This window comes from Antrostomus carolinensis, unplaced genomic scaffold, assembly GCF_000700745.2.
Source record: "Antrostomus carolinensis isolate BGI_N321 unplaced genomic scaffold, ASM70074v2 scaffold2614, whole genome shotgun sequence".
NCBI classification, from domain to species: Eukaryota; Metazoa; Chordata; class Aves; order Caprimulgiformes; family Caprimulgidae; genus Antrostomus; species Antrostomus carolinensis.
In genome coordinates this window covers 32,181-57,730 of record NW_010312661.1, presented here as the reverse complement: position 1 = coordinate 57,730, position 25,550 = coordinate 32,181, and positions in this window count along the sequence as shown.

The window sequence follows — 25,550 nt, the reverse complement described above, 5'->3', positions numbered from 1 at the left end:
AGCTGGGTCAAGGCAGGGACCTTTGGGGCAATCCTGACCTGTCTCAATGCAACATCCAGTGACAAAACCTGAACTGCTGCAGGGGATGGTGTGAACTAAGCCAGGGAGCTGGGCACTGAAATATGTGTGCCTGTCCTACTCTGCTTGCGTTGCAGTGACAGGAGGTAGCCTGGGACAGAGAGGTGGTGATAAGCAGCTTGGAAACAGTTGATAAATAGTTTGAGAAGTGCATGTGCTCTGTGAATATTGTACATGACAAGTGCAGCATCCCAGCAGATTGGCAGCAACTCCTAAAGCCACTGCTTCTGGATTCACACTCAGCTATGTGCCCATGCCCTGAGTCTCAGAAAAGTGAGTGGAGGGATGCTGAAGAACTGAAATCTGGTGTTTTATATGCCTGCCTTTGAAAGACTGAACTCCCATTTCTAGCTCTACCTTGGCTTCTTGTGTGCTTTTGCGAAAATTGTTCAAAAGCATATTTTTCAGAATAATGCGTTGGAAGCTTCCTTTGATACAGCTTCCATGAGTATCTGAATTGACTACTAGAAGCTGGTCCATGAGAAGGTATTTTAAATTGTATTTGATGGCAGGACATGGAGAAACTTCCCAACCCAGTCAGGACAATGCCTGCACACTGGTAATTCCCTTTTTGCTTGCCATGATCTTAGTTTCCATCAGAATGAATCCTTCATGTTGGGAATGAGAGACAGCTTGCTCCACTCAGCTCTCCATCATCTGGACCAACACCAGCATAACCTCCCTGTGATGAGTCTAAAATACCTACTGATGCTGATGGAACAGCTCAGCCATGAAGTGAGCTTCTGCTACGGCACTCAGGATTAGGTTAAGGGAAACTGCATATTAGAAAGTGGAGAAAGATCCCTAGAGACATTAAATATTTCAGTTAAACGGCCTGGTTTGGGTGTTTAAATGCATGCAGGGATTAACACTTTAACACTCCACCCAAACTCAAAATGTCAGCCTAATAAAGTTTGCAAAAGTTTATGGAAATATTGAAAGTGGAAGATTAAAGAGATTATTGGAAATAAAGACCTTGAACAAGTAAAAGAGTTTTATAACTTGTTGCTGTTATTTTAACCTTTCAATATGCTTTCCTAAGTTTTATTATGAGGCAATATTATGTTTGGAAAGGAGATGTATGACCTGTGAGGTAGTATTCAATGGGGAAGATTGCATAAGCAGTGAGGAACCGGCTAGGTCCTTCTTCCACACTGGTTATGGTAAATTAAATAAAATATTATTAATCTGGTTTCCTGACTAACTTTGCTTTCCATGGCCCAGCACACACACACATGCAGAGAAGCCATGAGGTCGTAAGTGTGTGCAGTTCTGAAGGGAGAACAAGTTACCAAATCCTTTTTTTTAAAGAACACATGACTTCTTCCTTCCTTTACAAAGAAGGAGGTTGGGAATACAATCACTGACCTTCTTGTAAAGCAAGACCGCTAGGCCAGATGACCCTTTTAGCCTCTGACCTTGAATCTTTTTCTGTGTTTGGTCAAAGTACTACTGTTACCCTTGCAAGTATCTCCAGCTGACTGTGCTTCTCAGCTGTAGTTCCGCGTCTGGTTTTCTCTGGGGATGTGAAGCTCATTAGAACATTTAGTGGTCTCTTCCCTCAGTGGCAGCACCTCAGGCAGTGGTGCACTAGTGAAAGCAATACCCGGGTCCTGCAGTTTTGCTTGTAGGTGGGTATTCTGCATGGGCACTCAACCTGCACAGCTCTGGGGACTTCCCTTGAACCTTTCTGTTACCTTTCCTTCTGAACCAAAACTAAACCAAAAACTGAAATGGAAGACTGCCCTCTAACCTTCAAAATTCCTCAGACTCATGTTGCAGTCTATTGTCCAGAAGTTCATTGTAAATATGATACTCAATGAAGTATGGTCTTGGGATGATAAGTCCCCTGCTGCTCATTTGCATTGACTTAGTGGATACTCTGTGTCAGAAGGTAGGTGATTGTCATTGCATTCAAGCAAATCCCATGCCAATTGCTTTTAGAACTTTTATGGGATATTATGAATCATCTTCAATCCATAGCAAGGCTGTCTGTGCACAGCTGCTACTGCTATTTCCTCCATTGTGCATGACTGTGAGACCAGGGGAGTTCTGGCATGGAAGTACGCTTGTCTTGTGTTTTATGAGTCTTTACTGGAAATCTCTGGGCTCATATTTTCTGGACTACCAATTTCTCTTTTATAACATTGTTACTACTCTTTGGAGTCTAATTATTTTTAGTTAAAGATTCTGATAGCAAAGGCATGGAATTCTGACTTAACTGCATCTTTAAAAAGATTAATTTGCTTCTCTTATTGCTAGATTTGATTTCCTAAAGGTCGTGTTCCTTGACTGGTAGTAAATGATAACACTACTTGTAGTTTCAGAATAGCTGGTTAGCTAAGGGCTACTTCTTGTGGAGGAAGAAGAAAGAAATATAAGCACTTTCTGAGCAAATACTGTAGCCACTGGTGGACATATTAGTACCAACTGCATCAAGTTCTCCAGGTTTATTCCTCTTTTGTCCTTTGTCCACCTCAAAATATTTGAATATTTGCTAGAGAAATTTCTTGCCTGGTCAAGACAAGAAATTCATTTTCAAATTGATCTTTAAGATCCTGCACTTGGTCTTGATTGCACACAGATTAGAGATGTGCAACATTCTCGCTGGGTGTGCAGTGTACTTCAGCCAAACACATTGATCACCTGCAGCAGTGGCAAATCTTTCTTTTTTTTTTTTTTCCTGTCTGAGCATGGTTTTGTCTCTTTTGATTCTTGTCCAACTCGAGTGCTCTCTAATAATATTGGTGCTCCAGTTGCCACTTGAGCAACCTCTTCTGGGAATATAGTTTCATGGCAATATTTCATTTTTTCTTTGAAATTGATGGTGTTCTTTATGTATTGCAAGCTCTTCCCTCAGTGTCCACCCTAGAGACAGTCCTCATTCCCTTCTCTTCTCTCCTGAGCTGCTGTTATTTCTGATTAACTTGTTATAACTTGTTATAGATGACCAACCTTGTTATGTTTTCACAATACTTTGTGGAGTGGGAAATGATGTTTTTAAGCAGTTTGTTCTGCCTGGATTGTGTCTGATGCCTCCTTCTCCCATAGACGTCCCTAAGCTACATCTGTACTTGTACAGTTTGTCGTGCCCCAATTTTATGTTACACTCCCTATTGCTTGTGAACAGCATTAATAGTTTTCCTTGTGCTTCTTTCTAATTTTACCAGGGCTGATGATCTGACTCCCCTCTACTCCTCTATTTTGCCATATGCATTTTTCTTGCGCAGTTGTTAGGACAAAGAATATTCTTTTGAGAAGACATCTTTCAAACAGAACTGGAAAATATTTGTCTGTCAACTCCTGGTCCAGTCTGGATAGCAGCAGTGAGTACAGTAATACTCAGTATACAGCTGCTGAGGAAAAGTTTTTGTGCAGAAACAAATGAATCACAGTAGCTCAAGCTCTGTTCTTCTCTGGACTTGCCATGAGAGTCCTGTGCTTTGTGGTGGATTTCTTTGCCTTTTTATACAAAACGTTTTAGAAAATGAGTTTGTTTCTAGATTGCAGACCGCTTATATCCTTTAGATGCTGTAACGATCAGCCCCATTAGCTCCTTCCATTGAGCTCATTTCTCTGCAGTGCTTCCTATTTAAAGTCTGTAGGTAACATTTCTTGCACTGTTACATGTGAAAGCAGTAATAAATAAATTTCTTCTGATATGAAAAACTTTCTGGATTCAGACTGGATTCTGGATTCAGACACAGAAATGCAGATTCAGACAGGGGTCAATGGTGATGGGTAATGGTTTCCATTAACAAACTTCTCAAGACTTTGCCTTCAACAGCTCAGCTAAAATAGAAGTAATTCAGATTAGTGACCAAGATGTCATACCTTCTACCTTGCTTGTCTCTTAAACAACTTGATTAACCAGTCATCCAGTTGTACATAAATCACATACAGAGGAAATGGTGGTATTACTAGATTAGACATAGGCTTTAGAGATATTGGGTTACTGTATTTTGCTTTTTTTTCCCCCTCTGCACTTATTAGGGCACTTGGTATTCTCTTGTTGCTCCTAATACTTATAATACTTGTGGGCAGGGAACACATCCCCTGCCAGTGCGTGAACCCTGCTGCAGGCAAGGAGTCTTGGGACAGTCCTGTGAGACTTTCCTTCCTCGTCCATACCACCTGGCAGGGCAGAGGGCTCACTCTTGCTCTGTTCTGTCATTTCCTTTGCTTGTCTTGTGCTTATTCCCAGCCTTGAGACGGGAGATGTGCTCACCCTGCCCTTGCCTCTGCAAACTTTTTGGTAATACTCTAAGAATGTATTATCAAAAACCTTCTTTTCTTAGAAGAGGTGACTTTCTATATCTGATGTGCGACATCAGGCTTTAGTGCCAGCTGAACTTCTTCAAAATGCATTTACAATCTTAAGCAGTTTATAATAGAATAAAGATTTCTTTGCCAAGTCTTCCCATCCTCACCTTTTTCAAAGATTAAAACCTATCACTGGTGCTGGCGGTGTCACAGTGCCATGACAGAGCCCATGAAAGCAGGCAGCATAGGAGAAGGGGAGGCACATGTGTGCCAGGGGGCTAAAGGTCTGCCAAAGCAAGACAGAGCACGGTGGAGGTCCTCTGTGGCATGGGTGTCTGGCTGCGACCAGGGGGTGAGGCAATGTCTCACCAGCATGGCATGGTGATAGGTCAAGAGTAGTCATCCACTGAGAAGGAGTTGATGGCTCTGTTTCACACACACTATATTACACGGACATGGGGGATAAGATGCCACAGGACCTCCTATGCTGTCTCCATAAATCCTGCGTCCCTGTGGCCATGGAGTTGCAGTTTATGAAATGCCTCGTGTCTCTGGAAAGTGATCTGGGCACTGAAAGCCTTAGAAAATACATCACCTGTGTTTGCACCACATCATCTGTGAGCAGATGAATCCCTTACACATCTTATTTTAAATTGAGTAGCTTTGCTTATTTATGTTTTCCTTTATTTTCTACTAAGAGCACATAAAGGCATTGGCAATGCAGAAGTAGAAGCTAATTACAGGATCCTTACTCCAGTCAGAATATTTTGCAAATAAATTAACAAACTTCTCTACGACTGTCTGAGGCAAAGAGGCTTTGTTAATATTACCCTTTGCAGATAGCTTGCTGTTGTTTTGACATGTTTTCCACATGTAGGAAGGACAGCAATATGCTTACAATCAACACACTTTTATTTCAGTCACGGAAAAATAGGATGGAAAAGGACAAATGGCAGGTGAGAGCAAAAGTAGAATCTATGAAGACACTTAGTGTTTCCTTTGTAACATGGGGCATCTGCATGACTTGGCTGAAGGGCAGCCTGCATACCTCCGATCCTTCACCAATGGCTGAGAAACCTTCCCTTTGCAGTCTCGGAGACTTGGGAACCTCCACAGCCTAAGCTTGTGCTAACTACCTTTCAGTGAACATAAAGAGATTTGAAAATCATTTGTAAAGGTCCCTCTGAGAAAAATTACTGCTTAAAGGACCTCTCTAGTCACCTCAGATCTTTCCGAGGGCTCCACGTTACCTATGCTTGCTGTTTCCAGTGAAGATGTCGTGTTAGGATGGTGGCCAGCACATACTGCTCAAAGGGGCAGCATTCTGGGGCCACATGAACCTCTTGATTATTTTTATACCATGGAGACAGATCAGTCCCCTAAACAGCCCCAGATTATGGGGGAATCGAAAGTGGTTTAGAGCTTCCTGTCCCAAAAGCCTGAGAATGTCCCAAACGACTGAGAATTAGCTCTGTGGTTTCTGGGTCTCTCTGTGCAGTCTGGTATTATTTTCCAAGACCTTTCCAAAATCATCCTTGGAAAAAACAAGGATAGGGTTATAAGGAGACTGGTGCCAGGCCTTCAACATTCTCAAGAGTCTACCCAGGAAAAAAAGAAAGCCAAAACCATTCAAACAATGCAGTCCTGCAAACAAATCTCCACAACTCAGCAGTACATCCTGCTAAATGTTAATAGTGATTCGTTTAACATCCAAAAATTCATTATACGCCTCCATCCCAGCCCCAAAGAGCATTCAACCAAATGGCATGATGAAATTTTGCATGTACAGTTGTGGTCCTGCTCCTTGACATCACTTGAAAACAATGAAAACCTTCATCCATACAAATACCATGTGAGAACATGATCTTCCTCTGGGAGAACTGCAGCACTATCAGACTTATCCACTGAGGAACTTGGATAAAGCAGATGTGGAAATCCTGGCCCAGAAAGGACCTTGGGGGTTGCTAAGGTCAGGCCCCTGTGCTTGCAGGAAGCTGTACCACGAATCTCATCCCAGCTCCATCTTCAAGCTAACTAGGGGGTTTGTCCTTCCTCCACTCCTGTTTTGGAAACTTTTTAATCTGACATTAAAATTATTGCTTATATTTGCACCCACCTATCTTCATGCAATCTGAGTAAATTCATGATGAAGCAACACAGGTAACGACTCATCTATTCTTCTCTTTATACACAAGCTTGAAATTTCTGTAAATGCAACTAGGAGATAGGTGCCTAACAAAAGTATTATATAAAATGTGGAGTTGAAATATAATGTATCTGGCTTCTAGGCTTACCAGAGTTTTTCAAATCATTCCTTTGAAGAATGAATTTGTATGAATTAGAAAAATGAATGAAGGTGGCACACTACTTAGTCTGCATTTGTTTTATGATTAAACTTGTGAAACATTCGTATTGTGATTGCCTGACAGCTGCTCTGCCCTCCCAAAGTGTCATGTGCAAATTACCAAAAAGCTTTCCAGAGAACAGTATGATGATGATCATGTGCAAAATCTGCTTCAGTTCTCACGGTCCCAAGTACCATCAAATAAAGAACAGGAGTAGGGGCATAAGCTGAACAAAATGTGTGTGCACACAAGTTTAGACCCCAGGAGGAAGAATTAAGAGTGTGTGTAGATTCAGAGCACGTACAGCAGCCCAGCTTAGAAATAGAGTTAACTTCTGGATTTATTGCATGTAACAGCATCAAAATACACCCAACCTTAGTGCTGTCTCCACTATTTCTTATGCCACATTGGAAAGGTCAGTGTGAGCAATAATTTATAAAAGCATTTGAAAGAAAGTCCCTTTTGAGAAAAGTTTACAGTCTAAAAGACTGATTTTAAACTTTTCTCCTCATGGCCTTGTTCTTCTGTGGCCTCAAGTGGCAGTGTCACTGGCATGAGTGATTTCAAGCTTATGGATCCCAGAGGGGGAACCGTTGACCTAGAACACCGTCTGGCCAGTAGATCTGAGGCAACCCCCTTGCTTATTATTTGTTTGTATTGCAGGGAGGTCTAGAGAGATGCACACGGTTAGGTCCCAGCAGGGTGCCTGGCAGTCGATGACAAGGAGGGGAGGATGAGATGTGCTGGCAGCAGCAGACCAGCTGGCTCATCTTCACAAGGCTTGGGGTAGGTGGTGTGGCAGAGGGGTGTTGGAGGAAACACCAGAGAGGGCAATGCTGGGCTGCTGATGGGGTTGTTGTGGGGACTTCCTTTCACAGAAGATATATGTCAGGGCAGGAAGTGTTTATGTAACTGCTAGAAAATCTTTGCAATTATTGTGCAATACTGGGGGAACTGTGCTCTGACAGGAATTCCTCCAAATGACCAACATATTACAGTCTGCTTACTCTGTGCAAGGTCTGGAAAATAATTGGTCTTCTGCTTTTCTTTCTAGCCTCTCTGCATTTCAACAGGATCACAGCAAGGTTATTTTCAATTACAAAGAAGTGTCAGGAAGGTAATGGACATGACCAGAGGCATTTTGGTAGAAAGCGATCTTAACCTACACAGAAAACACTTCTAGTACTGATAGTTCCAGATTGCTTCTTCCCCAAATTTGCTTCATGGACATGACCAGAGGCATTTTGGTAGAAAGTGATCTTATCCTACACAGAAAACACTTCTAGTACTCATAGTTCCAGATTGCTTCTTCCCAAAATTTGCTTTAGCACACTGCATGCTTTATGTAACAAATGCTACTTTAAATGAAAATTATTAGATCGAATAAAACATTTTTTTTTTTTTCAAAATGAATTTTTCTTGGGCAGGGGGAGACTCAAAGCAATGAGATTAACATTGGAAACACTATGTAACAAATGCTACTTTAAATGAAAATTAGTAGATTGAAATAAAACATGATTTTTTTTTTCAAAATGAATTTTTCATGGGCAGAGAGAGACGCAAAGCAATAAGATTAACGTTGGAAACAGTCTGGCCTTATAGTTTCTGGTGTATACAAACTGGAGATGGATACTCAAGTAGAGGTAGGAAACCTGGGAAATGATCATCCTGAAAAAGGCATAGGAGAAATAACAGACTTAGGCAAAGGATGAACTTGACCTGACACTGTAATATGAAGTAGCTTTGAAAAGTTGACCATAAGTTTCAGTTGCAGATGTAAAGCTTGAAAGGCATAAAAGCACATAAAATGTCATAAGGAAAAAAATAATTTGCAGATATTTGGACAGTGCTGCCACTGTCAATAAAGAGAAATTCTTTGGCTACCTCTGGCTGGGGAAAAGAGGTAAAAAAAGAAGACTGCTTAGTGGTAAAAAAGATGATAGCTACAAAAGAAATCTATAAAGCTAGGTTTCATGGAGAATATTTTGGCAGAAAGCTGTACAGGCATGAGTGATCTGTGCAGAAACTGATTACACCTTAGGTGGCTTTTGCAGTGGTTATGGGTTTGTTTCTTGGTCTGTGACATCTGACCAAGATGAAACATGAGAGAATATGCAAGAAGTTAACATGGAGATGGGCCAGGACTGTGAAACGAGCTGATCTGGTATCACTGCTTCCCACCATGAAAATACCTTCTCTCGTCATGTTCCTGCTTGACGTGCCATTTGACACAAGAAAAGAACAAAAATGTGAAAATGAAGTGAATAGGATAAAATAATGACAGAAGGATGTGAAATACTGGAACTAAGACTGAATAAGGAGAAACAGCTGACAAAATATATTGTTGACCACCGCGATAAGAAATTCCCTGGACAGGATGTACCACACGAAGATGTGCAAAATCACCAGGAACCATGATTCCTATAAAGGAAACAAAACAGGAAACATGCCATGAATCATCAGCAAGCAGGCTCAGAACAGGTTACATGGCTCAATCCTGAATGAGATTCATAATTTACCGGGTTTGGGAAGAAGTTATTTAAATAGCATCATAACATTATGACACAAGCTTAGAAAAGACAGACTGAAAATTCAGGCTGATCATGTCTGCTCAGCAGCAACATGTGAGAGAGAGAAGTTAGCACTGCCAGAGTGTGGGATGCCTCATTAAATAAACAGTCCCAGACACTAATTAAGAGTATACAGAAACAGACACAAAAAGGCGAGTATGCTTGAAGACTTAGAAAGCCTCGGGATAACCTGACTGCCACATGGTTAGCAGTGACAATTTCTCTACAGGCAACTATTTCATCAGCATCTTACCTGTAATCCTCAACTAATTACCCACTGGTTTGCTTCTCTGATGTGTATTAAAGTGCCCTTTGTCCATTTATTACTAGCACTGTTTAGCAGAACTTGGATGTGGGAGAAGAAGGCAGCATTGGGCTTTTGTCAAGATGAGCAACCCAGTAGTACACCCTGCAGAGAGAAAAAAGGGAAAAAAAAGAAAAAGGCAAGAGGACCAATGTGACAGAAATCCCACAGGCTGACATAATTTTCCAGTTCCAGTTAAACCAATTGAAACTGATGGAAGTGAATTGGTGTTTCAAAATAAAAGCCCCCACATGTCCATCTTTGTCCTTTTCTCCATATATCTGAAGATCTCTCAGTTTTCATCTATAGCTGAATAGTCGTTATTCACTGATTCTTTACATTTGATGAAGTACAGTATAATTCAGTTAGCTGTTGCTTTTCATTACCTTATAACAAGGTGGAGAACAAACCCTGCCTTACCTGCTAGCTAGCTCTTTCCTTTATAATAGCAGTGACCTCTAGTGTACAGCTCTCAATAGCCAGACCCAGCATTTCCAGCATACAGAACAAGGCCATTTTCCACCTCGTGGGAAGGAAGTAGCCTTACAGAGTGACCTTTCTGTTTATATTGGATTCCTTTCAAAGAAAAAAAAAATGCTACCTTGAGACCTTGATAGTTGATAGGAGATCAACAGCAGTGTGTTGGATCTGTGGATGCCCAAGCCCTCATGCTCTAAAGCATTTCGATTTTGGTGTGGCTCAGGGAGAAATGTTGCAGCCTGTAGCACTGCCTGCACTTGTTATTTTATGTTTTGACAAGGTAAGTTACCTGTACACATGAATAAATCTTTCTTATAAAGCTAAATCTCAGGCACATTTTGGTTCAGGACATACTAATCTAGGGCCTAGTAGGTAAAGTCAGCTGGGATTTCTTGAAATGAAATGAAATGTGCTAATTACTTGTAAGATGAGTTATGTTTAATTTGTTTCTGCTGTAGAAATTCCAGGGGAATCCCTAGGAGACACAGTAATAATCCTTCTCTAGCTCTGAGCTCTGTCTTTGATGGAGGCCAACACAGGATGTTTCACCACTTGTATTCCTGTAGGAATATTGTGTGTTTCATTGTGTGGTGCTGCTTCTTGACACCACCTTCCCAGTCAGTGTGGATGGAGATTGTCCTATCCCACTGGAGCTGCCTGAAGGGAGGCCTCTCACGCAGGCTAGTTACCTGCCAGTGCAGAGGGATAGGGTGACCCTGAGGTCACCCATCTCACTCTATGGACCTCTGAGGGTTCCTAGAGAACTGGATATGTACCCTTCTCCTTGAAACACCCAGAAGACCTACAGCCACCCCATCCTTCTCTCCCCTGCAAGCAGAAATGGATGATGCTTGGAGAGGAGATTCCCAGTGGCAAGTGATGGGCACCAGGGATCTCTCCAAGCCTGTCTCGTATCCATAGAGGGGCTGGGATACAGGGCTGAGGCCACAGGAATGGACATGGGACCATGGGACTTTCATGCCCCACAAAGTCGGCCCAGGATTTGCCCCTGACAAAGTGAGTCACATCATCCGAGGTGAGATGGTATATCACATCTTATGGTGATACAGAAGCACAGGGCGCCTCTGACCTCCCACAACCAGATTTCCCTGATTGCATTTATATATTCAAGGGCTGTTGATAATTACCAATACTAATTTAGCTTAAGGACATAGATGTTCATGTTAGGAAAACAACTCTTCCTAAAAGCACAATTGTATTTCAAACTGTCCATCTTGACAGGTATTTCCAGTCAGTAGTCACAGATGCTTCAGTATAATTGATTAAAACAAACCATAATCCAAGTAATGAGGAGGTAGATGGTGGGGTCTATGCAGTGTTATAAATAAGCTAACCTCACCTGTAAATTTGTTTCTAGTTGGTGAAGTTACAGAAATTCATGGTGGAATGAACCAGGAGCTTGCAGGAAAGTGAAGAAAACACATTTCAATACATTTGGCTTCCTGCTGCAAAACATCCAGCCTTACTGCTGAAGTGTTCCAAAAATAGACAAGCTTGCTCATTAGCTTTATGAGCATTTAAATAGGAGAGGGATCGTTACCCAAATTATATCCCTTAAAAGGGACTTTCACACTGGGGTAAACTTAAAAAAGAACATTTACGCAAAAAGCAATTTTCTTTGCCTGCAATCTTCTGAATTCCCCTAACTCTCATTGGAATAAAAAACTTCCTCCCTCTCCAGTCTGTTTCTCTTTTTTTCTTAATCTAGCTGTGAAATCATAAAGCTAAGTGTTTATGACAATAGTTTGCTACCATGGAAACAGTTATGTCGTAATAAATTTAGCCTTATGATATGACCTCCCTGGCTGCAGGAATGAGTTGAAAAGGAAGACATGTTAGAAATCAGACCTTATTTAACCAGAAATGTCTATTTTAAATCCTTTTGCATAGCACACTCAGCAGCTCTTTAATAAGAGGACTTTTGATATGAACTGTGTACCTAATTACATACTGCCTTACTATGCTATTTGAATTGCTTTGAATGTCACCTTTGAATGAGAGCTCTCTTTTTATTGTTGAACATTTTCAATTCCCAGCATCCTAACACAGTGCTGCAATGATTTCTACAACTTAGATCATTGCCCTTCTGTGCAGTTTACTGTGCCCTGTGGTTTTGCTTGTTTTCTTCTTTTCAAACAGAACAAAATTTTTTAAAAAGGAAAAGAAAAATCTATTATAGTGCAGATGTTGGAGTGAATCTACTGGGATTCTGGGACACCTCCTGCTACCATACTGTACGTGTGGTCCTTTCATTATCACTGTACAGAGGAAGGGTCTTTTGTGCATTGGTATAGCCAGGCATTTAAAATCTGACAGGCATCTGTCATGACTTGCCGCAGTATCCTCTGCCTCCAAGTGAGAGACAACCATGTGCATGTGGTTTCTAATAAGGAAGGTGCTGTCTAAATAGAAAACTAACCAACAAAGGGCCTGATGAAAGACAAGAGCGGCATGACCCTCAGTACACAGAAGCAGGCATAAAATTTGGCAGCCGAAGCCATATACAATCTAGTCCTCCTGTGTCCTTGCTCACTGAGCCCGTAAGATGTTTCCCTGCAGACCTCTTGCTTTCCAATGGATGAACCCGTCTGCTTTTGTCACGCAAGCCCAGCAGCTTCGGGGAGTGACAGAGCATTGGGCGCTCCAAGCGGCTTCCTGCTCCCCCACCTCTGCAGAAGGGAGCTGTGGGAGGAGGCTACTGCATAGCATAACCTTACCCCTGGATAATAATAATAAAAAAAAAAAAATCAGAAAGTTCACATTACAACATTTGGGAAAAAAATAAGCCCTGAAGGTAGGAAAAAGGTTACAAATTTATCTCGAGTATTTCTAAACAGCAACCCACTATTTCTATAAGAGACAGCATTCAGCTCTGACGCTGGGCAGAGGGGACCACTGAAGATGTCACGCTGTGGGAAGGTCCTTCTTCACCTCTCTGTGCTGGTTGATAGGTTGCTTTGGATCTCCACTGAGAATAAATTTACATTATTTTCAGCATAATACCTGTGTTATAAACCAAGGAAAAATTAAAGCCTCTATAAGCAAGATGAGTAGCACTTTAAAGTATCTATAGCTATAAGTAAGCAAAGCCCACTGAGGATAGCTGAGTTGAAAATCCTCGTTAAAATAATTACATTGAGTGATATGTGGGAAGCATTATCAGAGGGGCAACGGGGTGAGGATTTAGTGTGTAGAAGGGGAAGGGGGTTTGAGTGCCCAGCTAGCACCAGATGGGCCACTGGCACCCCGTGGCTGCAGGAGCTGTGTGTAACCAGCGTGGCTTTGGTCTGCCTGCGCTGGCTTCAGCCAGGAGCACAGACCTGCCCAGAATACATAGTGTGTCCCATCTATTTCTACCAATTATGGGAATCCTGCACATTTTCTTAAAAATACATATAATTTTATCCTTGTTTTCTCTTGTCTCCTGCTTGTTATTTTGTCCTCAATAAATGGATAGAGCAGTGGTCTGTACAATTGTAGAAATACTCTTCTACAGAGTTTTAGAAATACTCTCTTACACCTCACTGACCTCTTTGGACATCTTCCTACCCCTCTTGAATGTGCTCAGTTTCACCTTCTTCAACTGTCAGATTTTTTTAAACTTTCTGTCTTTTTTTTTTTTCATTTCTTTCTAAATTTTCTCCATTATTTTTCTTGTCAGTTCTGACAGAAGGATGCCCCCAGATGAATGCCATGTTCACACCAAGACCTACCTGTGGCAGTCTAGCTCAGCAAAAGCCCTCGCTTTTTTATGCTTGAGCAATGTTCCTGCTTGGATTCACTTGCCTTTGTGTCAGTGCCTCCTGTACAGCCTGGGATCCACGCTCCTTCTAGGCTGTGCTGTGCAAAAGCAACATCTCTGCTTTCTGTGTTTATACATCTGATGCTTCCCTTAGATAGGAAGCATTTCACATTTGTCTTTCTAAATCTCAGTTTGATTTCTGCAATTTATCCAGCTCACACTGTATTTTAAGTCTCTCCTCCAAATCACCCCTCAATTTTCTATCATGCACAAAATCTACTGTATACATTTTCACACAGTATTTTCATACCATACGGAAGTATTGAGTAGAGGTGAAGTTGGGGCTTTTATGAGATCCATTGAGGCCCATCTCGTCATCTTCACTCATTGCAAAACTGACTTGACCATGAAAGTTGCCCTCTCTGGTGATTGCAGGGGGACATTTACCTCAAGAAAGGCCCTTAGCCCTAAAGAGCCTTTGTGTGTCAGACTGCCCCAGGGTCGTCTAGGCTTAAGTACTACAGAGCCACTAGAGTATTCCCATACTCCTCCATCAGCCTCACAGCCATTCTGGGGTGGCTCATCAGCTGCTGGGGCCCCCTTTTAACATGTTACTTTTTCACCCCTTTTTTTGTTGAGCAAAACACGAAGGGCTCGGTCCTGTACGGTAAATGACAAGCCTGGTGAGGGGTGCTGAAAGGAAGCAGTGGTGGGAAGCATTTCAGTCGAAGGAGAAATAGCGTGGGTGTGGTGCAGTACTGAAAGAAAATTGGATAGAAAGTGAAAAGGAGGAGTGGAAACCTATTTTTAACAGGGCTTTGAAAATCTGGCTGTGGCCAGGCCCTGTCTGAAATGATTTAGAGCTATAACTATTTCCTGGGGCTTGCGTTTTCCACAAGGGACAACATCTGATAGCAGAGCAAGAGGTTTGTTCTTTCTGAGAGCATCCAGAAAAAGCCTTATCATTCCTATAAGAGGACACTTGCTACCCTGCATATAGCACAGATGTCTGGCTATTTTCCATGCCATGTGAGATCTTCTGGGGATGCAGGGAAAACGAGAACTCAGACAGTGAGAGATGCATCGCTTTGCAGTAGAGAAGAGACAGCATCTTACCCAGGAAGTCATAGTATTTGATGAAGAACTGCCAGGAGACAGATATGCATAAAGAGGTGATGCATGTAATTACACACATTGTACACATACAAACATACACACAATTACACACATTGAGTTTATCACAAAAATATACATTTTTGTTTCTACAATTAGGATTCTCTGTGCTTATTTTTTCGATCAAATTATTCATTCTGAAAAATATAATAAAATGGAAAACCAGCTTACTGTTGAGCATTATGAGCCTGGGTGAGGAGTTGGGGAAGAGTTGAGTGAAACTTGTACTGTGGTAGCCAGAAAACATAAACACAGAGAGCAACAATACCACTATGCCTACTGGCATTCTGCTTCATCACTAGCAAGTTAAATTTTCTCTAACACTTGAAATACCTCATTTGTTCAACCTTCCTGATGTGGAGAGAGCCTGTCTTACAACCAGCTAAAGAGGAAGAACTCCAGATCATCAAGCTCACCTTTACACCAAGTCTTGATCACATTTAGCTATGTATTTCACTGCTCCTACTACTGACCTCAGGATAAGTAATCTAAACAAATGCATTTTCCCACCTTCTGTTTAATGAAATTGAAGTTGCCTAAGTAGCAGTATCTGTGCAGAGCCTCTACTTTCCATTCTGTAGTCTTTCTTAGAATGTACAAGAAGCCTATAGAGTTGAATGAAATAATATTGTGCATGGGTTGGGGAAAAAAAAATCCTTACACTAATATATCTAATCATCCATCTTTCAGTAAGAGTTAAAATAGGTGGTTGTCTCCAAATAAAAGAGAGGATAGCTGTATTTTGTGGACAGTTTTACAGACATTTTCACTTACCAGAAATCAATGAGAAGCTGATAGACAAGATTTGCTGGTCTCTAATGCAGCAATTAAACTTTCTTCTGCCTTTTCTGATGATATAAAACAGGCGAAGCCCTGAATGTCACCCTCCCAGAATATGATCTCAGTCCTCTAGGAAAATCTGTAGTTCTCTGTAACAAAGGTTTATCAGCAAGTTTAATGAAGTCACAAGTTGCCAGTTGACTGATTTACTTATGAACATAGTTTGGCCCATGGCAATCTAAGATCTTGGTGACCACTCTTAGACTAAGATACTGCAACAGGATAAGAAACAGCAGCAAAAAGCAAATTTATGACTAAGTACATATAAACCCATGAAAATAAATTGCCCTGTTGTTAGGCTTTGTCTTTGGATGAGGTATTACTGCTTTGGTGTCTTTAACTTTTAGCGCTCTGCTAGGAGCACGGCCCAAATATCCCAGCATTTGCGAAAAGCCAGAGGACAGCATATGTTTTGAGCACTCAAAACCATGACATTTCAAATGGCTGTTCTGACCTGGCCTTCACGAGGGTGCTCACAGGAGGGAAAGCTGCACCATGCTAAAAGCAGATCTCTGTGCAGTTCCAGGGTGGGAGTCACTGGGAGCCTGGAGGGGCACTGGGGAGTGCCGGTGCTCCTTGCATGGGATTGCACACCATTGGTGCCTACTGCTGCCCTGGGCACCCTGTGCTCCCCTTCCAGATGAAGGACAGAAGTACTTGCATGTGAGTTGTCTGACCTGCTTAGACCCCTGCTTTCTGAGGAGATGAATTGCACCCAAAAAGTACTTATTTTTCACTGAGGACAAAAGGAGGATGGATATCCTAGATGTGTATTTGGAGTGGACATCTGTCTTGTTTGCAAATGAAGAGAAGAGAAGAGAAGAGAAGAGAAGAGAAGAGAAGAGAAGAGAAGAGAAGAGAAGAGAAGAGAAGAGAGGAAAGGAAAGGAAAGGAAAGGAAAGGAAAGGAAAGGAAAGGAAAGGAAAGGAAAGGAAAGGAAAAGAAAAGAAAAGAAAAGAAAAGAAAAGAAAAGAAAAGAAAAGAAAAGAAAAGAAAAGAAAAGAAGAGAAAAGAAAAGAAGAGAAGAGAAGAGAAGAGAAGAAAAGAAAAAGAACCTACAGACAGCTGCATCTGATCTGACAAATTACAGCCCCAAGCCTTCCCAGCAGACCAGCCAAGCCCCAGCAGGCAGGAGCTGGTGGTCGCTGCAGATGCACAGATCGCACCCCGCGGCAGGGAGAGAGGAAATGGTTCTGCAGCAGCTCCCGTGGGTCACTGCTGCCCCACAGACACCAGTGGAGCATTTCGCTGCAAACATCTCTCCCTATTTAGCAGACACTTAGCAGCTGTGCAGCATTGCTGAGAGCATCACCAAGCATTGGAGGAATTTTGTTCTTAGGCCTCTGGCCAGTGGTCGGCTGTAGACAGTTGTGAGCCGGTGAGCTGGCTGTGGGGAGCTGGTTGGCAAAGGCTGTGTCTGCAATGGCCCATGCTGCTCCTAGTCAGCAGGTGACCCTGTGAATGCAGCAAACCTCACCCTGCAGTGCTTCAAGGGGCCATTTCTACTGAAGCACAGCCCTTGAGCCCTCTTTCTGCCCAGCACCAGTGACTTGGTTGCTGGCACTGCAGGTACCTGCACCCAGGTGATGGGTGCCTGGTGCTGCTGCTGGCTCTCTGAGAGAAGCCTAGCCTCTTGAAGAAATATTTTCAAGAGCTTCTGTAAGCAGTCTCCTTGTAGGGATGTCAAGGGCAGGTGGTGACATCTGTGGGACCAGGCTCTGGCTTCCCTCTGCACAGCCTCAGCACACAGAGGGACTGGCTGCAGGTGGAAGTGGCTGCTGATGCCATCCTAGGAAGACCGGGGTTCCTCTTACCATCCCTGGGGGAGTTCGGACAGCCCTGAGGTCACTTGCTTTTATGCTGAGGGTGATGGGATGGTCTGGTTTACCCTATGGTGAGGGAAATACAAATATGTTCTGAAAGTTGGGTGCTGAGGTTGGCCAGATAAGAGCAGCAGCATCCAGTTTTCACACAAGCTACTGAATACAACAATTTTAGTTTGGACAGAGAAACTTGACATAGCAGAAGGGCAACCCTCCTGATAGCCATTGTCACTTTCTGCCTCTGGACAGGCAGTGAGTTTGACCTTGAGGTGGCAGAGGGGGACCCAGCAACCAGTTGGTGAAGTTACTGTGTACATTTGTGATAGCATCCTTATTTCTTCCTTTCTTTTCTTTTTTCTTTTTTTTTTCTTCCCTTCTTTCTCCTCTTTGTTCACCTGAATAATAGTAACTAACAGGTTAGATATACTGTGCAACACATCCTTAGCAGTGCTGTGTATACATATACACGTGTCGATTTTCTATTTCTGGTACGGTTAGCCTCCTTTTGAAATGCACCTTTCACTGCTAACAGCTTGTTTTCAGCCGTGCATGAAAACTGTGACACTGAAACCTCCTTCCTTTCCTCTGCACACACTGACTTCAACAAGAGGATGAGCAGCAGAAGCAGCTGCATTGCTGATTCCACAGTAAATTCAGGCAGGAGAAGGAGCCTCTCAAGTTGAAGTATATTCCTTATCTCCACATCCCTGTGATTCAGGTTTCCATAGTGCCCGAGTGTCTTAAATCACTCACATGCAGAAAGGGAGGCAATGCCCTTTTGGCTGCTGCTCTATCAAATGTCCTGCATTTGGGAAGTAGCGTGCTCCTGCCAGGGTCATACTAAAGCCAGTGTGCACGTACTGCCGTGGCCCTGATGCCTCCCAGGTGAGGTGAGTGCTATTGCAGCACTCTTTATTTATTTCACCTTCAACATCTTTACAAGGGGGAAATCATGTTCCTGTTTGTCAGCTGCTAGCTGGTAAAATGAAGCTGTTTTGGTCTGTAACCTTTTAACAGGTTTCATTTCTGGGGCAATTTGGGTATGTGTGCCCATGCACAATGCTCCTGATGACTCCCCCAGCAAAGCCTTGCAGATAACGCTATAATACTGCTCATTTTCTACAAAGATAAAAGCTCTGACTGAGGAAACTGGCAGTGCACCATCAGGAGAGCTTCAACTGAGAAATACCAGGGCATCTAAAAGCCATTATGGTGGATAGTTACCAAGCATCAGGCTTGGAGAAATGCAATATCCTCCAGTCTCCAAGGAAGTGATTACCCTCAAAGACACTTTTCCTAAGCAAATATTCAATTAAACCATCATGGAATTCTTTTAGACACACATATGGGCACTAGCGGGGACAGACACTGTGGCTATGGTAAGGGAGTACTGCCTGGATTTCTGCAAAATACGAGCTAGTGGAGGGAGCTGCAGTTGCCCAGAGTCACCATCACTCAGACTTCAGGTCCTCGGGGTTAGCTTGGTTTGTAGACTGGTTGTATGCAGCTTTCCAGTCAGTCAGCCTGCAGTGGTAGTGGTGTACTGGAGGTAGGAAATGTTGGGTGAATTCAGCTCATCAGAAATGATTTCTTGAGGGGAAGGGAGAAGATGGAGACGTGCTGTAGAACTTCATTGTCTAAAATTGGATTTTCCCTTAGGTCTAACTAAAAATAAATTAGCTAATAGTATATTCAATTAATTTTGCCAAATTTGAGCAATTCTTTTAATTAGGAGGGAAGAACTTAATCTCACAGAAAACAGACAATTTCCAAAGGCTGGCACAAGAGTATGCCACCAGAGTATGTCCCTAAGAATTGCTGTGAGATGAGGAACACACAGACTTACACAGAAAATATAATTACACGCAAGTAGTGGAGAGAGCAGTACAATGGGAGCTATTTAACCTTGAGGAAGTGGCACATGCTGTTGGGAGGACAGGTATTGTGGAGCTTTTCATTTCTTTTAGTGAAAGAAATTGGCAAGCTAGAGTATCATGATAAAATCAGAATTTCATTTTATTGCTAAGACTAGGCAAATTAATCAAGTGTCCTTACACACATACTCATGAGTGGAAGAGGAACTGCAGCTTTCACAGCCTTGTCACTGAAAAGCATATTTGTCTGTAGCTTAGCAAATCCTGCAAGAAGTTTTATTAAACTGAGGGGAAGCAGGAGGGGAGACACCTTGTGTGATCATGACTTTGTTGAAGTTACAGGGCAACGGGACCAGTTCCAGATGTGGATGTCAGGGCATGTAAGGGCATCGGGATGGTTGTGCCTTTTGCCTCCTTCCCAGCGCTCACCAGCGTGAAATACCTCATGATGGCAGACACATAAACTCGACAGCTTTAGAGATGCCTATGTTGTGTCACTTTTAATGCCTGGTACCATATATTCATACATGCTCAGACTTTGGAGAAGATATTCTTTAATTCTGATTTCTAGCTACTCCTCTCCACTATCTCACTGACAGTGCAAACTGACAAAATATTAAATAATACAAATTTTTGCTGCCTCCCATTTCTTATTAAGGCAACTGTTAACCCTCTGGTGGTAAGCTATGTAGTTTTATTATTTCTTTAACCAGGTTAACAGAACTGTGTGTAGGATTGCAAATGAGAAAATTTGAGAAAACTATTTTTACCTATCTTACAAACTAATTTTCCCCGTATGATGCATTTATTTCCATTTTCTATCTGTCCAGCGGCACAATAAGAGAAACCAATTAAGTATTTGTTCCACTTTCATGTTATTTGAGGGTCTGAACTAGGGAAAATATTGATGACAGGAGTCAAAGTTTCCCAGCTGAATCCAGCTGGAAAGACAGAAAGCTGCCTCTTTCTGAATGATGCCTGACTTAGTCAAATTCTGAAACGTTAAGTAGTCTCAGTATCTCAGGTACAACACTAATTAAAAAAAAAAAAAAGTTAAAAAGGAAAATCCAGTACTCAGTTCTTCAGAAATTTCCATAAAACCAGAGACCATTTCTGAGGATTTTGAAACCATCTTTCTCTGCAGGCTTACATGACAAATCATGTGTGATGCCAAGTTCAGAAAATTATCAGAAGTCGTGTGATCTTTGGTGTGTTTTTTTTAAAGTCTCAGTTTGTGTGACTAAACAATTCCTTGACAAGCTTGGCTTTCATTTTGGAAAAAATGTGTAGCCTTTTGGCTGCAGAGCCAACCCCAGGGACCAGAAGTCTAAGAGACTGAGTAAACAGAAAAATAATAAAAAAGTTCATTTAAAAAAAAAAAGTGCTTTTCAAAACAATATTATAAGTTTTGGGGTTTGTGGTATGATTGTTGAGCATGTTAATTTGGCAGTATTGATCCATGTTTGGGAGGCTCTGCTTTTCCTCCCCTGCATGCTGACCTGAGACTGCTCCTTCTGCTGGGGATGAATTATGGGGACTTGGGTGATGTTCCAAGGAGTAATGGCCCTGTGGCCCAAACATGGAGCTTTTCCAAGCAAATCATGGAGTGAATTTTGTTGTCTTTTTGTGGTGGAGAGCTGGTGTCCTACTACCCCAGATGAAAAGGTGGGTTGGGGCTTCTAACCCAGCTGCTGCCCCTTCATTTTGAAGACAGGTTTCCCCTTGGTCCAGTGCTGTCATGGAGTGAATTTTGGACAGTTTTTCAAATGAAAGACTAAAAGGAGCAATTTGGCTTTTTACTGTGTATTTTTCTGCAATATTTAATGTAATGGCTTTAAAGTGGAAGAGGGTAGGGTTAGATTAGATATTAGGAAGAAATTCTTCACTGTGAGGGTGGTCAGACACAGGAACAGGTTGCCCAGAGAAGTTGTGGCTGCCCCCTCCCTGGAAGTGTTCAAGGCCAGGCTGGATGAGGCTTTGAGCAACCTAATCTAGTGGGGGGTGTCCCTGCTGATGGCAGGGGGGTTGGAACTAGATGATCTTTAAGGTCCCTTCCAACCCAAACCATTCTGTGATTCTATGATTTCGCTGTTTGGTGTGATTCCCAATGTGCAGACACCTTTCCCATTGTCCCTTAGGGATGACAGAAGGGTGCAGGTGGTGTTTGGAGGCCTTCCCCCTGACACCTGCAGGGATAACCAGGAACGAATGCCAGAGCCACCTCAGATCCAAGAGAAATCTGGGGGTCTGGGTTTTCCTGGGACTACACTGGGCACTGCCCTAGGGGCATGGGCAGAGGAGAGCCCCATTTGCTCCATCTGGTGCAGGAGTGGTAACACCACCAGCTGTGTACATCTGATAAACCCAGAGTGTGGTCTTTATCTGCACTGCCAAGTTGGAACATATACTAGATAAAAGAAGTTGTATTTATGGGTCTCTTCAGTATTTATAGGATCTGATATAAGAGTAAGGGCTGAGGTAGAAAATGCAGAAAACATGGATAGGTGTTATGTGTGTACCACAAAGTATCTCCTAAGAATCAAAACCTTTTTGTCTTTTGAAACCACAATGATGGTCAGAGTAGAGACACTTCTGTAGCTTTAGTGGCACGTTACAGCTGCATTTAAATTATATGTTTTTCTATTCTTAGCTGAATTAACACATCATTGTCTACATCTTTTCCCAGATTGACACTGGTCAGATGAACAGCCTGTTTTACTAACCTATTTTCACTCAGAAAAGCATCCATTCATTATTAATATTTCCCGTCTCCCAACAAATTTGAAGCTTACACTTTCTTTACTTACTCAGCTTCTGAAAATGCCTCTGGGGCAAGCATCATAATAATTTCCTGCTTCCCTCTGACAGTACAAAATAAGCTACTAAATCAAGGGCAGCATGTACTCCTCTCCTACAAATTGCCTGGTTTGTGTGCTTCCCACTGACTTGTGCCACAGCCACCCTCCGTATTGCCACCCCGCTGTTTTCTGCCCATCCCAGACCTGCCTCGTTCCTCCTGGCACTGTGGCTCTGTGCCTTTTCCTAAGGTGAGGCACGTATATAGCACAGCTATAGGCTGGCTGGGGACAGGCAGAGAAAGGGCAACCCATCAGCCAGCAGTAATAGTTTCTGAGCTGGCACGCTCCCACCCATTACCCTTGTAAAAAGCACATTTTTGCCCTCTGTGCTTGACAGTGTGAACCAACAGTTGCTTAGGCAGTAGCTAAATAGCTTTTCCCTAGGAACAAAATGTTCAGAAGAAGGTTTCCTCCAGCCAAGGGAGCACAGGAGCATGCTGTCCATGTCAGCTGTCCCATCCTTCTTCACTAGGCAAGGCAAGCAGTGGTCTGCCTGCAAATCCTACTGCAAACTGTACTGCCCAAGCCATGTTAATGCTGCCTGTGTGATGCATGCCCAGGCCTCATGGTGCAGTGGGAAAAATGTCCCTCTGGGAGTTTTGACTAGTGAGTCGCAATGCTTCAGGGTGGGAAGAGCAGTGTTTACCTGGGTGCATCAGTGCTGCCTTTTCCACTCCTACTTGCCAATGTTCAGTCTGAACAGAGCAGAGTCAGGTCTGGAAAAGTCTCTTTGCAAGACCTCCCCCTTATCATGACCCAAATTCTCAGTCCCCATTAGATTACACTGGAGTTGTTGCTATAAAAAGAGGTGGTTGCCTCTCAGAGCTGCAGCCATCCAAGTATAACACAACAAATCCACTTTCACATTTGCTGTGGTTTTTTTCCTGATTATCAGAATTTTGTCTTTTCCACAGTGCTCTGTTTGGCATTTCCAAAATAGCATTAGTAACCCAAGCAATGAGAAATGTGGGACCTGATGGACTTGCTGCTGGATACAGGACAATAACTCTCTCCTGTCTCCTACCAGACATCCCACCTTCTGCAGAAATAACAATTCTGCAATGTGTAAGATCTTAGCAGGACGCAAAGGGGACTGTGAAACATACTCTCTTCCCCCTAATACTAAACTCAGCCCAAACTCCCCTCCTGCTCCCCTGTGAAGGAGAGCAATGGTTCTCAGTGCTGCCATGTACACTTGAACTAGTCAAAATAACCAGCCTCAGGAACATGGGCTTTGAGAGTCTCCTGCCCGTCTTACCAAGGCAGATGCCTATGAGAGCTTGGACAAAACCAGGAGACAAATGGTAATGACAGCTGAGTCAAAGCTGTAAAATCTCCAAGTGGCCTCAGCCAGTGGAGAGCCAGCACTGCACAGTGTCCCTTGATGCTGCCAGGCTTGCAAGCACCCTTGCTGGGCTGGTTCAGTGCCTTTCCCTCATTTCTTTTACTAACTCTGCAATTCAGTCATTTTCCAGCCCATCAAAAAAACCCACCCCAAAACAAAACAAAAAACCCCCCAAACAAACAACCCAACAACCAGAGACAAGATAAAAACCCCTGGCTTTTTCTTTCCTCCTCCTGTTTCAAGGAATACTGGTTTACCTGAAAACCAGTAAGAGAGTAATTCTGAAAAATTGTGCCAAGACTTGCTGGGGTGGCAATGGGGACAGAGGCAGTTGGGCCATCCCACAGGCAACTTCTGCTTTGGGCTGTGCATTGGGCTTGCGTGGCAAGGCTTTGGTAGCAGGAGGGCTACAGGGCTGGATTGCCGTGAGAAGCTGCCAGAAGATTAGTGATGGTTGTCCAAATCTTTGGCAGTGAGTTTCCTTGATGCAAGCACATGGGCTGTTAACAGGACCATTTCACTGAGGGCTTCAAAATTACAGATGTATTCCAATTAAAAGGAGGGGAAAAGAGCAAGAACAAAGAGAATATGACCCAGAAACCTTTCTATTTCTTCCCCCTCCCTCTTCAGGAAAGAGAGAATTTCTTAAAGGAAAAAACATTGCACTTGGAAAAAACCTGCAGCTTATGTGACCTCCCATTTTAACATGCAGCCAATGTGCCTGGTCCCTGCTGGGTATAAGGAATCCCCCATGGGAATAGGTAGCTGAGGGAGCCTGGGCCAGAGGGAGTCCCTTGCACAGCAAAGGGTTTTTCCTTGGGACACATCCTGGCAGTAGCTCACTCCATCAGAACTCAGATGTGGGCTGAAACACAACAAGAAGATAAAAGAGCCAATAGAGTAACACTCACCACAAGAAAATGAGAAAGAAAATATAGAAGAAGACACAAGTCTTGTGGTCTGTGGAAGAGAAGGTTAATGGGAGAATTCCTATGGCCTGTAAATAAATGCCTGGAATACATTCAGAGAGGAGTCAGTATGTCAGTATTGAGAAGGAACAAGATAGCCAAGATCAGATTCAGACAGGCTGGGAACATGCATTGGACTTGTTTACCCAGGGGAAGAGAATTCCTCAAATTCTCAAAAAAAGACCGAGTACCCTGCAGATTGAAATGCTGTAGGTCAACAGGAGGCTTCTTCACTCAGCTCTGGAGCTATCTGGCTCAAAATAAAGCTCTAGGTAAAGGTGAATATAAGGATGTAGGAGTCTCAGAGATTTTAAACTACAGGTCAAGCTTCAGGGCATACATCAGGAAAGATTCCCTTGCTCCTTCCCTGTGTTCATCATTGCACAGCTGGACATGTACAGTGTAAGCAACTTGACAGAGCTGGGGGTGTTTGCATCCCTTGGAATCATCAGGCCTCAATTAGTCCAAGCATTCAAGAAGAGCTCCTGCGCTCCTCTTTCATAGGGACAGAAGTTACCAGTCATCGAAATGGCTTTTGATGCTGCTGAGTGCCTCAGCCTTGATTTTGTCCAGTCAAGACTGAACTCCACTGCTATTCCTACTAGTTTTCCCCAATTTTCTGTGCTTTTCAGGTCAAGCTCCAGCCCTGCAAATACTTAGGCACAAACCTTTATGCACATCAAACAGCCCCTCTGCACAAGTGCTCTGGGCAGATGACAGCACGTCCTGAAGTCTTTGAATAACTGGGGTCAGAGGTGCTGGAGGGCAGATGCTCTCAGCTGTCTTTGTAATTCGAATCAAACCTTGGGCACTCCTACAGCCTGATGAAAATACTAACCACTGGTGTTCTGTATTGTTTATTTTCC